General features: G+C 35.0%; 1 protein-coding gene across 5 annotated transcripts in view; it reads right to left on the bottom strand.

Annotated features, from left to right (window-relative positions):
* LOC125052471 (neurexin-1) overlaps positions 1-9,927 on the bottom strand; it is a 71,540-nt gene extending 61,613 nt beyond the window's left edge. For 4 of the 5 annotated variants that reach the window (XM_047653349.1, XM_047653365.1, XM_047653374.1 and 1 more), the window contains exon 1: positions 9,143-9,303. The gene's annotated coding sequence lies outside the window, so the exon portion shown is untranslated. Of the gene's footprint in view, positions 1-9,142; positions 9,304-9,832 lie in introns of those variants that run through there. The other variant, XM_047653357.1, reaches the window with a different exon arrangement.
* Positions 9,928-15,699: the final 5,772 nt, after the last annotated feature.

Here is a 15,699-nt window from a genome sequence, read left to right as displayed (position 1 = left end):
ATCAGCCTTGCGATTCTGTAACTCACTTTTCGAACTCACACAGCGGTCTTCACAGCGGCGGTCGCGCTCAAATCAGCCGTATATCAGTCATTTTACGATTTGGCATTCTGATAAGGTGGGAGCTTGTAGTTTATTTTTTATCAGACTGCCAAATCGTAAAATGACTGCCGCTGCGAAAACCGCTGTGAGAGTTCGAAAAGCGAGTTACAGAATCGCAAGGCTGTACCCCATAATAAACAGTCACTGAAATTCAACTGTTCTTCACAGGGTTCAAATTCACACTTTTAGAACCGAGTAAAAATAAAACCATTTATCCAATATCCAACTTCGAAGCGACGATATAAAAGGTTATTGATCTCTTGTAGCTGTGTTATTCGATCTAAACTTTTAATAAAAGGAACGTTAAAGCAAGATATCGATTATCGGGAAGAATTAATGCAAGTGTAACTAGGAATTGAATATTGCGTGTTGTTCCCACGATAATGTATGTGCATGCTCCTATTTCACCAAGCCTACTGCTGATAGAGGACAAATCTTTGTTTTTTTATTAGTAGTTTCTTACTTAAAGATGTCATGTGGAACATGGTGTAATGGTTGCAGCCTTACAAATATTTTGTAAATCAAAAAACTTGGCGATTAAAAAGAGTGGCGGAGAGTTTATTGCCAGTTCTTCTCGTCCATTGATTTGAGAACTGGCAGTAAATGTAAAATTTGAAGCATTTAATATATATTTCTTTATTGACGTTCATAAGTATACATTGTGTTTAAAAACCCAAATAAATACCTTATTATTATAATTAGTAAGTTAACTTCACTTTGAAGTCACAAGTTATTTAGATCAATAAACTCTGCCGATTTGATGTTTATAACTACTAATATGTATTGTATTGATGTAGAGGTTTATAAACTGACAAACAAAACTATTAAAATAGATATATAAGTATTTTTGAAAGTACTGATGTAACAGTTATAATATCCGAACGTGAACAATACACATTCGGTGGTAGAACTCATCCAAAGAATGGAAAGAAGTCCATCTGAAAATTTGTAAGGAGTAAACGTTCAGAGAAAAGGCACTCGAAGCAACAAAAGTTTTAAACTAGGCCGAGATAACGCTTCTTACTGTAGTGTTTTACTGGAATCTAGCCTCTCAAAATATTTCACCTATGATAAAATACAGTCGTGAACAAAGTCAGACACACTATCCAACCATGTTGATTAACCAATACATTTACTATCAAGATATTGGGTCTTTAACTCTAAGAAAACATCTAATGGGTATCTTTAATCATGCGTAATTTTCATTTAGAATGTGTTCAAATACCTGACTCTGTTACTTTTTACGTTTTTACGCCTATATTAATTTAAAAAAATTAAATTTCTAAAAATTTAACAGACTCCTAAAATTTGTATGTAAATAAAAACAAATATTTTAGTTATTATTTCTAAATTTTCAGTGAAAATCCCGTACCCTGCCAAGTCCCAAGTATTAAAATTGACTAATTATTTTTAGACTCATTTTATCTCTCATTTTTTCACGAAATTTAACCTAAAAAGAAGTCATTATTTGGCTAACGCAAGGTATGCAGAAATAGGCTGCACTTGCGGAGCTCATTCATAGTTAATCACTTAGACTAACGAAGGTAGTTTCTCCAAAGCTCCACAACTTGGCAACCTCCCGCCGATTCATGCTTTTTGTCCATTTTTCAAGTAGTCGTTCGCGCCAACTCTCTCGCGCCAGATTTGACAAGTTTTTAATTAATCTGCATGTTCGAGATTCAAATAAATTCTGAGACTGAGACTCTACTATTCTTAAATCGGTGTCTAGTTTCTACAATGGCAACTTGAGCCTTGGAATATTTGATAATTTGGTGACTGTACCTACCCGAGTACACATTAACAACCCAACTATTAACTATAAAACGTCAGACATTTTAGTTAAATAAGAAAACATTTCTTACAGAAAGAACCTTGGAGAAACAAACAATTACTCATTGATCGGATTTTCTAGACTTACATAAGTTGTTGTTTATGGACGTTATAAATACTTTTTATACTGAAGCTTTATCATAACTTAACTAGTCAAACTGATAAATTCAGTATAGTAATAGAATGACGGACTTACATAGCTACCATTAATCTAGCGATGCGGCACGTCAGACCATTATTCACTGCAAATCGGCTAAACAACGCTCTTGCATACGTAATGTAATCTCATAGCTGCTCAACATCTTACATACTAGAACATCGTATTATAAGGTAATATTCTAATACTACATCTCGATTTTATTAAAAGAACACACTTATACTATAACCCTCCGTCTGTGTATTTTTCTATCAGATAGAGAAATCATTCAAGATGCTTCTTTCATATTTGATTTTGCCATATTAAATGTAAAAATAAATTTTATTTGACAATTCACACCAATTGACCTAGTCCCATGCTAAGCTGGTGAAGCTTGTGTTATGGGTACTAGGCAACGGATATACATATGCATATTATAGATAGATAGACATATAAATACATATTTAAACACCCAAGACCTAAGCACAACACCAAATGCTCATCACATCGATGTTTGTCTCAGCCGGGGGTAGGACCCATGGATTCGCAGTCAGGGGTACTAGCCACTAGATCAATGAGCCGTTCATTATGGGGTCATTCGTTATTATGAAAGTCAACGTTGTAAAAAGGGCTTTATTATAAAATCAGACTCTATTCAAACAAAAATTATAACATCAAACGTAGAAATTTCTTTTATATTTTTTTGAAATACCCTCAAACTTGGAGGAACTTTGAGAGCTCCCTGTGACATATTTAGAAAGTTTTTGAATTTTCCAGATACTGCACCCTCGCTCGTTTTAATTAAACTATAAACTAAAGTGATTATATATAATCGCACTTAGTTTATATTTATATAATGTTTAACAAGTTAAATTTACCTTTAAGTTGTGTTGCAAAGACAATTTCATGAAATCTCTGATAAATATTATAAAGCTTATACAAAAATAGCTAAACTGTCTGTTCTGTTTGTCTAGTAGCAATGATAAAATACCGCTAAGCATGTTATATAGAATTAAATGATGATAAAAATAAAAATATGAGCCAAATGTCATCTATCATTTTCATGCAATACCTAAATATAGATTATATTAAAATTTCAGGGTAAAATACTGAGGAATTCAAGCCTAATAGTGATCCTTTAAAAAACCTCGTACTTGGCGATGATGAGAGTACAAAGTCCTATGAAGTGTCTACTTTACCCCGTAGAAACGTGCCTTCGTCGGAAGTAGGCCCTAGTCACACCTTAGGCAACCTCTTTGGCTTCGTATCAAAAAACTTAGTGAAAAATACAATATTGAAATTGTGAAAACGTTGAAGAGCTTGCTTACAATTTAGACAACTATCTACATTTTTTTCAAGATTGGAACAAAAAAATATCCGAGGCGTTCGACTTCATACTTTTTATATTATTTGATTTAGGAATATTTTACGTATAACAATACTTAAAGTTACGAGTACTTCTCACCAATGGTGGCTTGCAATCACAAAGCACGTTAAGTTATCTAAAAAATATACTAAACTAGCAGACCCGGCCAGGCGTTGCTGTGGCTAAGGTTTTTGTTATGTGACATAGTAGTAAACTATTAAAGGGAAACGGTAGGAGAACACCAGTCATGGGGACCACCATGCTTTTTTGGTGGTTATGCTATTAAATTGAAGCTTATGTGAAACGTTGGTACTTTCAACACAGCGCCATCTGTTAGAATTGTGACTGTCAAATAATAAACATATAATTTGCAATAAAATAATATTGCTGGTTTAAATAAAGATGTAAGCCATCCTATATTTTAAGTTAGATCAAACTGCACACGGTGTGCAAATTTGATTGAAATCGGTTAAGTAGTTTAGGAGTCCATAGCGGACAAACAACGTGACGCGTAATTTATATATATATTAAGATTATGAAATACTCGACTAAACCAAAGCCAATTATATTGGTGCCAGTCAAGAAACTCTAAGAAAGAGCTTGGAATCATAAAACCGTATTATTACAAATCAAACATTGTGTGTTTATAACACAAAATGTCAAAGTAATACATTCCATACACCGAAGAGAAGTAGCAAATTACCACTAACCGTAAATGTATTTATTTATAGCCATCGTCATTAACAATAGGGTTTGACACGGGTTGAAATTCCCCGAATGGCTACTGAATAATGCAAATAGTAATATATATTATGCGTATCACGTATATTTCATTTTAAAATTCGGTTTACATGATTTTTAGAGTTTGCTAAAGAAGCAGAGTACCAAATTATTAATATATATTATTTAGTGATTGGTTTCATAAACATGCGTTTGGATTAGAAAAACAATATCGTGAAGAGGGAACCATGAATAAGCCTAGTTAAGCTGGTTTTATTTCAGCAATTTTCCAGCGGAGTTCACAAACTGAAGCGTCGGGGCGATTGGAACTCGCGGCTTCGCATTCCACTGTGGAATGTAATCCAGACTTGTTTACAAACTATTATAAACCCGTTATATTCGGGAAATGGAATTTATTGTAAACGTGCTTTAAATATTGAGTAGGCAAAGTTTTTAAAATAAACTATTAACCAACGTTTACTGAGAATTTAACAGCGTTTGGGTATAGTTTGTCGTTCTCATACATATTAAAGAGCAAGGTACATAAGTTATTAGGCAACGGAAGGCCTTATCACTAACAAGCGATTTCTTCCAGGCAACCCTAGTATGGAAAAATAAAAAAATAAACACATACAGAAGGTAAAGTACAAGAAGTGCATAAATAATTAACAAAAAAGAACATAACATATAACACTACCTATAACTAAAATAAAGTAAAATCTAACGAAAAAACAAAAAATCAAAAATAATAATATGTATAAAAAAAAATAAAAGCTAATCCAAGGGTGAGTTGAGTCACAATTAATATAATACCAGTAGTAGCTAATTACGAGGCAGAAGAAAAATGATCAAAACGAAGATTTTTAAATAAATTTAAAGACTGAGCTCGTCTGATACAATAGGTAAGGAATTCCATAGCAGGATACTTTGCACAGTAAAGGAGGAGTGATAGAATTCAGTTTTATGAGTAGAAGTTTCAAGAATTAAATTGTCAAGGGAACGGAAATCAAAACTACCGCCAGAAAGTAATGCCTAGGTTCCTAACAGTGGAGCATAATGGTATTATCTATAGTTATTTGGGGTAAAGTTGATCAGTTTATTCTCATGATATACGATGCACTTCCAATGATAATGGACCTATTTATTATAAATTTACTTATATTATTTACTCCATTCGATAACTTTGTCCAAATCAAGTTTGCCGTGTATTGTAAATTTGAAGGTCATCAGCATACAGATGAGAGTTGGAAGAAAATTGAGATTATAATTTATAAATAGAGAAAAGAGGCGAGGAGAACGGATACCACCCTGTGGTAGGCCAGCAGAAACATGATAAAAGCTTTCGGTTAATTATTTGATCCGTTGCTGGCGAAAGGACATTTCAACCAGTTTAACCACTGATACATGTTTATAAAACGGAGCAAGGCAAGAAAAACATCAATGTCTACCGAATTAAAGGCATTACTAAAGTCAATAGGGTAAGTATTGTAAATTTTTCATGTCTAATGTCATCTATAGTTTAAGTGATCGCAGCAGCCGTACTGTACCCAGGGCGTAAAAACCGGATTGAACAGGATTAGGTGTGTTTGTTGAGGAACATACATAATTGCTGATAAGTAAAACGTTCTTGAACATATTATTTATCGTAAAGGAAAGGTAGGATGAAAATAGGACGAAAATCAGAAAAGGATACTGGGTTTGTGATTTTAGGTAAAGGAATAACATTTTTCCAGATATTAGGAAATATACAAGAGGAAACGAAGGTGTTGAAAATTTATGTTGAAAGGATCATGTCCCGACTAATGCTGACTGCATATGGTTTAAGAACATACATGATGCTCCTCCCTACTTCGTTTTCAGTAATCGACTGGAACGAAATAGAAGGAATATTCGTAGAAGGACAAATGTTTAGAGATGCAAGGGTTTGAGTTTTATTGTTTTGATCAAAAGTGGGATGTCGGGTAAAATGTTGATTCAGGAGGTCAAGTTCCAAGTAGTAGGAAGTGGCTGTTGTTGTTTTCCGATTTCAAGCGATTTAAGGAATTTCCATAAATCGGAAGGGTCGCCACTTTCTACTGACTTATGTATTTGAAGTCGCTGAGCATGACGTCACAAATTATTACATCGATAACGAACTTTTTTGTATTTCTCATTCATTGGAGAAACACAACCTCAGCTTTGCTTTAGCATGATTTTTAGCTTCTATGATTAATTTGATGTCATCAGTTAACCACGGAGAAGGTAAATGTTTTACTTTTACCGGCCCCGATGGGGGCATGAACGTCGTACAACTGCGTTAGCAATTAATTAAAAAGGATAACTTTCATGGGAACATCTCTCTAATTATACACCAAGTTCCAATCCAACCCAGAAGCATCAGCAGATAAACTTTCTGTATATATGCCGTAAAATTACGTAGCATTAGAATTTGTGGTTTCACTTTTGGTGGACGGTGGAATTTGTAGATGCACAAGGCTAGGGCTAGAAACAAATATGTGATCCAGCAGCGATGGGGTGGAATCTGGAAAGTGATGAGTGGGATTCAAAAGAAAAATGTTTAAATAGTAAAATTCCAATTTTCGAAAATCACGCGACTTTTTCAAAGTCAAAGTCAATGACTTGATGGACAGCAATACTGGTCAGCGAAACAGTTCTGTGAAGCAATCGACACATCGGATGATATTAAGAATGTGATAAAATATGTTAATTTCAAATAAAATAAATTAAACGGTAATGCTTTAGATAAAACCTTCGAAAAGCATTTAATGTCAAAGCAGAAAATTGCGCAAATTCCTATCGTGCAGACTGCAACTCATAGACTGTAAAATACTGCGTTCTAAACTTTACAGAACCAAATTACGCCTGAACAATTTAATATAATAGAGTTCATTTCATTAAATGTAAAGAAAAACAGATCTAAAGAAATTAACTTAAAGAAGATTATATTTCACACTAATAGGGCAAACTAAAAGAAACTTACTAATAACGATAATGGAAAAAATATATGTATATAAATTCATTTACATATACAAAGTTCTATTTTATAATTATTTTTCTACCTTATAAAATGTATTTTTATTCATGAAAAGGATACAACTAGAACGAAGTTGACATAATCATATTTAATTTGTTTGAAATGCTCCAATAGCATGAAATGTATTTCAGCGAGAAATTTTAGGAGGAATGTTCAATTGTAGCATTTAACCTAACCGCCCGCCCATTCCTATAAGGAATTGCGGAATTGTTTCAATTGCAAGCGCTTCACAAGTATGCTAAGCTATACAGTGCAATAAATAGCATTTCTTTAGAAAACTATAAGTATTTTACCATTAATATTGTATGTTAAACACAATTTATAAGAATTCATATAGGTTCTCTTTTCATTCGTTTCTTTCGGTCAAATTGTTTTAACCGTTTGACGACTTTGGCTACGTCAAATAGTTTACACGACGGTGGCAAACCAGAGCAGTAAAGTATTGTTTTTACATTAGAGTCTGGCTAATGAAAGAAGATAATTGAATTATTTCAAAACTTTCGGATGGCAATGTTTAACAGGTATAATAGCCTAAACTTTGTTTTATTTGATAGGATATTTAGCTTCTTTCGTAGGATTTGATTATTCCGAATAAAGTTGTGTTTTATAATAAATATAGTTTTAGTTCCATGCAATGCTAGTTCATTTTTAGTATCAATAGTAAAAGACTAAATACGTATAATGTAATAGTATTTAATTTCATAGAAATGTCTACTACTTTACAATCAATGTACGTTACTATCAATGTAAAAAATTATAAAATAAAATCAAGTATCAAGTAAGTTTAAACCACAAAATATAGCAAACTTTTAGGGATACCTTACTAATTTTTTTTTGAATTTGCCGCGCTTTTTCGTTATCTTCTTTCAGTAGCCAGACTCTATCAGTGTCTAAACTTTCATTCTCAACTCTTAAGTCGAGAGCATTATTTGTAGGCTATAGCTGGCTTTTGTCTGTACGACGAAGGAAACCGGCATATCTTGTACCCAACATTCGACATTTGACAGACACTTATTCTGTGCTTGCCTACTTATTTAAATAAATTAATGCACACTGCTTAACATACATGCTGTAAACATGGTTAAGTTATTTTTGGTAATTACTACGCCTAATAGCTAGTAGAGTTTGAATATATCCTTAGTTTAATTAACCAAGTTTTTCGATCAATAATCGAATACAAAAAAAATACGTAATTTAAGCTTATATGTAACCTTGTAATTGAATATATCTAGTTACTAAAATATCCTTTGTTTTATTTACATGTAAAATTATTAGTGAAGATAATATTATTGAAACTATATTAATATTTCTAACTACTCAACTATAAACCAAATTCTATTACAATTTACACAAAATAGCAGAACAAGGTTTGTCTAAATTCTTGTTCTTACTGCAATACTATATAGATCTGAAATATTAATTCGATATAACATGTTGCGAGTATTTAAAATCGTAAATCTATTGATTAAAGAACTACATTGTGAACTGGTCAAAATGCCATTTTCCAAATAGGCAGCTTAACTTAATATTCTATTTATTTATATGCACGGATACAAATTCTGCGAAACAAAGACATTTATACTTTAAAGGTTAAACGATCATTTTCCGGATTTTACAATATTTAAAAAATTCGATCGTTACGTATTTAATAGAAATGTTATAAGAGGGTCACACAAGGGTATTGCCGTGTATCTATATTACAAGTTTTCAGTGTAAATAATGGCGGCTATCTATTACTATATAAAATAACATTCTACGCCAAACTAATTAAGTAATAGCAGAGCAATTAAAGACAAAATCAATAAAACGCATGTCCCTGACACGGCGTCAATGAAAGCTTACCAAATAGGAACGTCATTTTAAATTTTTAGAATGACAGAGAGCGTAGCACTGTGAAACAGGACTACGGTATACGATACACTACGCTACGGGATAGGTATAGATAGATTATACTTACGTTTTCCATCGACTGTCGTCATATACCGCGCAAAACGAACGAAACACTTCACTCAAGTCACTAATCACTGGTATTTCTGAAATTAAACGAATATAGGGATTCAAATTATGTAATTTTTGTTATGTTGTCGGAAGCATGGCGCGAGACCGACGCACAGTTACGGACTGCAGGCAGAAATGGCGGCGTAATGCGCGCGCCACTCGCCCTAGGGGTAAGGTGCTGTTTTCATAGACATTTTCACTATTACATACCTGATGTTGATTGAAAAAATCATATTATACATTTATTTATATAATTATTTTCTGTGAAGGTTTTTTCTATGGTACAATTACCGATGTTTTATAGAATGCACGTCATCATTATCAACGTTATATTGCTTGTTAAGACACACATTTTGACAATGCAATGTTTGCTATTTGCTTTGATGAATTTTAGTATAACTGCCCTGAAGAGGGGAAACATAGAAAAATGAGTCCTAATTCATCACACTCAAAATATCTCGCCCACGATAAGATTCTAATTGCACTTAATTGTAGAGCATGGATTCTTCACACAAAATAGAAGTAAACATAATTACTTGAAATTTGTCAAAGAATCCAATCCAATATAGCTAAAATAATATTTGAATAACTTAACTTCTAACCACTAGGAAAGGTATTTTACATATAGAAACAGTCACCTTAAACGTACCTTAATTCAGACAAAAGGCTCACATTTTGTGAACCTTAGCGTTATCTTGCTAATGGCAACATTTCCCCAACTTCTCGATCCATTGCTTTCTTCGTTGTGACATGCTCCGATATGTTATCTAAAGTTCTGCAATGGAAATAAAGTAAGCGATAAGGTAAGAAAAATAAAAGTATAATAAAAAGGAAAGAAAACGTTGATTCTTGCGAACCATGCCCTTTGAAAGTGCATAGGGAATGTTTTTTTATTCACACCTGTCATTAATTTGGAAGCAACTGGAAATGTTAACATGAGGGAGGGTTACTTATGTTACTTCCCAATTAAATTCCTGAAGCTATAGCTATAAAACTTATATATATATAGTTACTTATATATATACAGTCAAAACTAGGTAAGTGAGAACTGGATAAGTGAGAAAACTCTATAAGTGAGAGTAATAGCCGGGACCCATCATTTTAAGCTACCAAAACCTCTATTAGCGAGAAACAGAAACCTCTGTAAGAGAGAGTCGTTTTTCCCTCATGCACCTCCGTAAGTGAGACTGCTACTTATCTTTACCTCTATAAGCGACAGTCGGGCTTTATTTATTTATATTATTGTACACATCAAATGACAAAACAAATTACAAATTTAACATCTGCTATTTTATGACTCATTCTTAACTTTCGTGGAACTTCCTACCATTGTTTTTGTAGTGTTTTCTCGTCAATATTACCTACCTATTCCATTTCCTGGAACAAAATAACGTTGTTATTTTATCGCATTCTTTTCGAATGGACACGTGTGCCTGTGTACCGTCCTGTTTGTCATGAAATTTGCTAGAAAAGCATGGTACTTAGACAGTGACGTTACAGTCAAAAACTGCTTCAAGAAAGCTGGGTTTTAGAAAAGTACAGATGAGCAAGACCTGCCAGAGGAAAATGATGTTGAAGTTGGACCTAGCAACGAGGAATGGACTAAGCTTGTGTCTCACGAATCCAATATTTTAATGCGAGCTTCGAAGATTTCGTTCAAATTGACGACGACGTAACTACCGCTGGAGAACAAACCGACGACGATATCGTTAAGAATTGTGTGAACACCTGTATTGCTGGAAATGACAGTGAAGACGAGGCACAGATTCCGGAAACAAAAATAAAGATCATTCCAACGAAGCTAGCTTTAAATGCGTTGGAGACAGTCCATCAGTACTTTGAATACACGGCGGTTGTTGATCAAGCAATATTCGACAAAATTTTTGAGTTAGAGAAACACATTCAAATACAAAAACAGAAACCCAAACGAAATTGACGGACTTCGTACTTACTGTGACTTGTTATTGCTGCATACCTCTATAAGAGAGAAACGCTATCCATGTACCTGTATTAGCGAGAAACTCGGGTTAGTGAGAAACCTCTATAAGCGAGAATGAGATTGTGGTCCCTTGAAATCTCGCTTATCCAGGTTTGACTGTATATATATATATATAGTTTATATATAGTTAGAGGAAATGTATACATTTTATATAATATGGAAATAACAGCATACCGACAACTAAAGTGAAGATGGGCGGGTCATTTTATATAATTATTTATTTATAGAAATATTAGTACTTTAAATTTTATACAAATAATTTATTGAAATCTCTAATGACTAATTGTAAATTAAAATGCCACGTATTTTTAGTACCACTACCAAAGATATAAATAATTTTTTTTTTATTATTTGTGTTAATTTTCGACAGTTTTAACATTTTAGTGACAATTAAATTCATTAAATTCCTAATAATCTTCCTTTTTCCCTCCCTCTAAGTCTCGGAAATCTAAAGTTTTAGATTTGAATAAATAGGAACAAGAGTTAAAAATTAGTTTGCCAAAGAAGTTTCACTTTTGACATACAGTATCTTTGTACGCAGTACGCACACACTTTTTTATTTAATATAGAATTAATTAACTATTTTTACCTGCCAAGCGTTAACAGATATCGCGGATCTCCTAAGTTACGGAGATGATACTAAAACATAAGGTAATAAAGCTTATTACAATGCAATAGAATAGCTTAATAATATTAAAATCAGCAAAAATATCATTAAATTTAAAGATCAAAGAATAAGTCACTGTTTGCATTTCCGTAATCTATTTCCTTTTAAAGCGCGTTGTCTAGACACAAAACTAAAGACATGCGAATTGCAATAACGCATGCTATTGTAACAAGGCATGTAGCGTTGTTGCGATAGAGGGCATTACTTATTCCCTCTGTTTTTGTTTCCAATATCATATGTGCGCAAAATTGCTATAAAAGTGACACATAACAAAGAATTTAATATGATCAAGCCATATATACCATGGATTTGACGGATTTGTTGCTCCTTTATGAATATGAATTAAAATATAGCCACGGCCGCGAAATATATTAGTTACCTTATTGTAAAATTCGTTCCGGATACAAACAGAACTAAGGCAAAAGCGGAAAGGAATCTAAAATGACTTGTATGTGCTACGTACTCCAGATAGTAGTAATAAGAAAGTGTGAAACTCTACTAGTCAGTAACTAACTGAGTAAAACAATAAATAAATTATAGCAACAAGCAAGAACTCTCGGGTAAATATTAGAATCACGTAAAAGCTACGTCAGTTTAGTATTTCCGTAATTGTGTCGGAACGTGACGACCTTCGTGACGTCACCTGCGCAATTCGTCAACCCTCACCTTGTCCCCCCCTTTGGTTTCAGCCAAATGGTACACAGTCTCACAGAAAACCGGCGTTCGATGCAATAGATTCACCATTGTATTCGAGTTTTGTGCGGTGAATAAGATGTCCGGAGTCTAAACTCGAAACTCTCTTACATGGAGTCTCGTACTGGGGTCGACTACATCTTTTCCAATATAACCCAGACAGAAGTTTGCACGTTGTCCACTTAAAGGACACACAAAGGGATGTCCCTTTGTCGCTACACCTTTCATCAAAGGCACTCTTCTTAGCAAGCGAAATAATGAGCGTTGAGATATCGAATGACGTTCAGATTCGCGTCACTCTTACTTCTCCACGTGGAGTACTGTTCTCACCTCTGGGCGTGGTGGGCTCTCTGGTACCTGCTCCTTCCAATAGACCGTATTCAACGAAGAGCGATTCGAATCGCCGACGACCTTGATAGCATAGAGGTGTGGGGTCTCTCTGCATCTTCAACGATACAATTCCACTTATGACCCTACAAGAAAAGAGCGTACCAATTCTTAATAGGTTGGCAACGCACTGGCGAGCCTTCTGGCAATGTGTCCATGGGCGGCGGTATAGCTTAACACCATGTGAGCCTCCTGCCTTTTTGGCCCCATTATATATAAGAAAAAGTTAGTATCGTAAGATTAAGCATGAAAACTAGTGATGAGTGATTACAATAGAATACGAGCATTTCATTAGGTATCTAATAATGGTGGTGCAATACAATTAAACGAATCTCAAAATCCCTGACCGCGGTCACAAAGCTAAGCTAATCCCAAACATTATTCTCCAGGACGTTTGTTATCCGCGACTTATAAAGCCGTTAGTTTTTATTAGTTTAGCCCGCAAGGTAAAATTACGAAATGAATACATTGTGAATAGAGTTGGCATTTGTTACATTAAAATTGACTCACTAGTCCTTTTTTGTTCACCACTACTTAATATTTTTTAGACATAATAAACATACAAGCAAACAATTCTTTACTACCGAACAGGTCAAGACCTGATCCGTAACCGTAGTAAAACAAACAATAATATTTATTTAAAAAATATGTAGTTTTAAAACATACAGTAGAACCTCTATAAGTCGAACATCAAGGGAGACGGCAAAAAATTCGAGTTATAGAGTTTTCAACTTATGGAGGATTTCGACTTAGGCGGATTTTGATTCGACATAAAGAGTTTGAGGTTTATTCTTATAAATTTAAAGGGAATCAAAATTGAACACCTGACACAAAGCAAGCAGACACGTGTTTCCATGAGTCATAAATTTATTATTGTATACTCCTAAAATGTTTTCTAAGAAACAATAGTGTACTCACATTGTCGGCAAGTTCTTAAAGTCGGTAACTTATTTTTGTTCGAACAATAGAGATAATAAATTCCAAATGATCAAGTTGTAAAGGTTGTAAAATAAAACGTTCCTATGTTCGAGATACAGAGGTCAAATTTAATTTTTCGAGTTATAGAGTGAAAATATGTACCAAAATGGCTTGGAGGGACTCGGTGATTATTTCGATTAACAGAGGGTCAAGATTTCAAGTAATGGAGGTTTTGGTGTTTTAAGGGAAGGGAACAAAACATTTTTTCGAGATTTGGAGGTTTTTGACTTATCGAGGTTCGACTTAACGAGGTTCTACTGTATTTAGCAACACTATTTACGAATCATGGTAGCCTTCCACACTCTCTTTTTATTTAGTTGCTCGCTACATCTACGACAAGATGTCCGTCGTGATTGAAATAACTGCCAATCAAGGTCCCACGAGACACCTACTATATAAATCAACTACAACAAACTATCTAAATCGAACCCTGAATTTGACTTAAGGAATTTAATTTTAAAATAGATATTTTTTATGTCTTTTTTATTTCTGCCAAATAATGACTCTATCGTACGAATGGCCTAAGCATTAGCCAGCCAGTTTATTAATAGTTGTAACAAACGGTACAGCTGAACATCTTTCAGGCCGTTAGTTGAACGGCGCCGGTTAGTTAAACTGCTAGGCAGTTAATTGAACGGCTGATTAAGCTAGTTGGCTGCGACATATAAATTATAATATATTATAATACCTTGAGTTTATATCACAAATACAAAAAATATCCTATCACGCCGGTATAAGCATAATTTTTCTTGCTAAGGTGTCCTCTAAAAGTTAGTTGGCAAAAGTTAATTAATGATGTTTCTTGACTTTTTAACTTCTGTTTTTAATGTTACTTACAGCCCAGTAGTGAGAACAAAGTGAGCAAGCGCGAGGAAAAAGACCTGAAAAAAGGGCAAGGTGATCTTATTATCGTGAGTCCTTCCCGATATATGCGAATCTGCGAGTGGAAACTGTTCGAGTGGCTGTTGCTGTAGAGGCTGTGGCTGTAGAGAATCCAATTATACCTGTAGCCGAGGCCCGTACAGTTTGGTTTCCGCGGCAAGCACAGCACCACGCTGCAGCTAACGAAAGTGCTCTTAACTGCAGCCTTGGCCCTCAACAAAAAGAGGGGGCCGCCGCCGTTATGCTGGACACGGCGAAGGCCTTTGACCGTGTCTGGCACGACGGCTGAAGTCGCGCTAAAGCTCCTCGAATCTCCACTGCCCCGCCGTATAGTCGCCGTGCTCCGCGCCTTTCTCACCGATCGCACGTTTTTCGTCGCGACGGAAAAGGCAGCGTCAAGACTGCGACCCATCAAACCTGGCCCTCTACGCCGATGACACGGCGTACGTGGCGACATCGTTTGAGACGGATCACTCTGCGGCGAAGCTTTGGACCTCCTGCCAGAGTGGTTGAACAGGTGGAGACTCGCCGCCACCACGCACAACAGGCCAACACCAGGGCCAAGTGAAGATTAGACATTGACAGGATCCCAACCTCGGCTGCGTGCAGCGAGTAGAGCCCATGTCTCCTCGCGCGCTGCAGTCCATGGGCCGCCGTATAGGACCGCCCCCGTATCGCCCTGTATCATCAGGGCGCGATAATAGATACACCACCTGAAGGGGGCATATGCCCCGCTAATTTATGACGTCAGCATTGCCGCCACTATCTTCAAAAATTTATCTGCAGGTTCTGTTTATGTTAAAATTCAGGTCGTGCTTTCGAGACATTGTCTAGGTTGTTGTTTGTTGTTCTGTCAACAAGCGAACCCTCTGTCCTTCCTGTCGTTAGACGACAATATTCCCATCGTTCA

The sequence above is a fragment of the Pieris napi genome, chromosome 1 (assembly GCF_905475465.1).
Source record: "Pieris napi chromosome 1, ilPieNapi1.2, whole genome shotgun sequence".
Taxonomy (NCBI): Eukaryota; Metazoa; Arthropoda; class Insecta; order Lepidoptera; family Pieridae; genus Pieris; species Pieris napi.
This window is presented reverse-complemented; position numbering and strand designations above follow the sequence as displayed.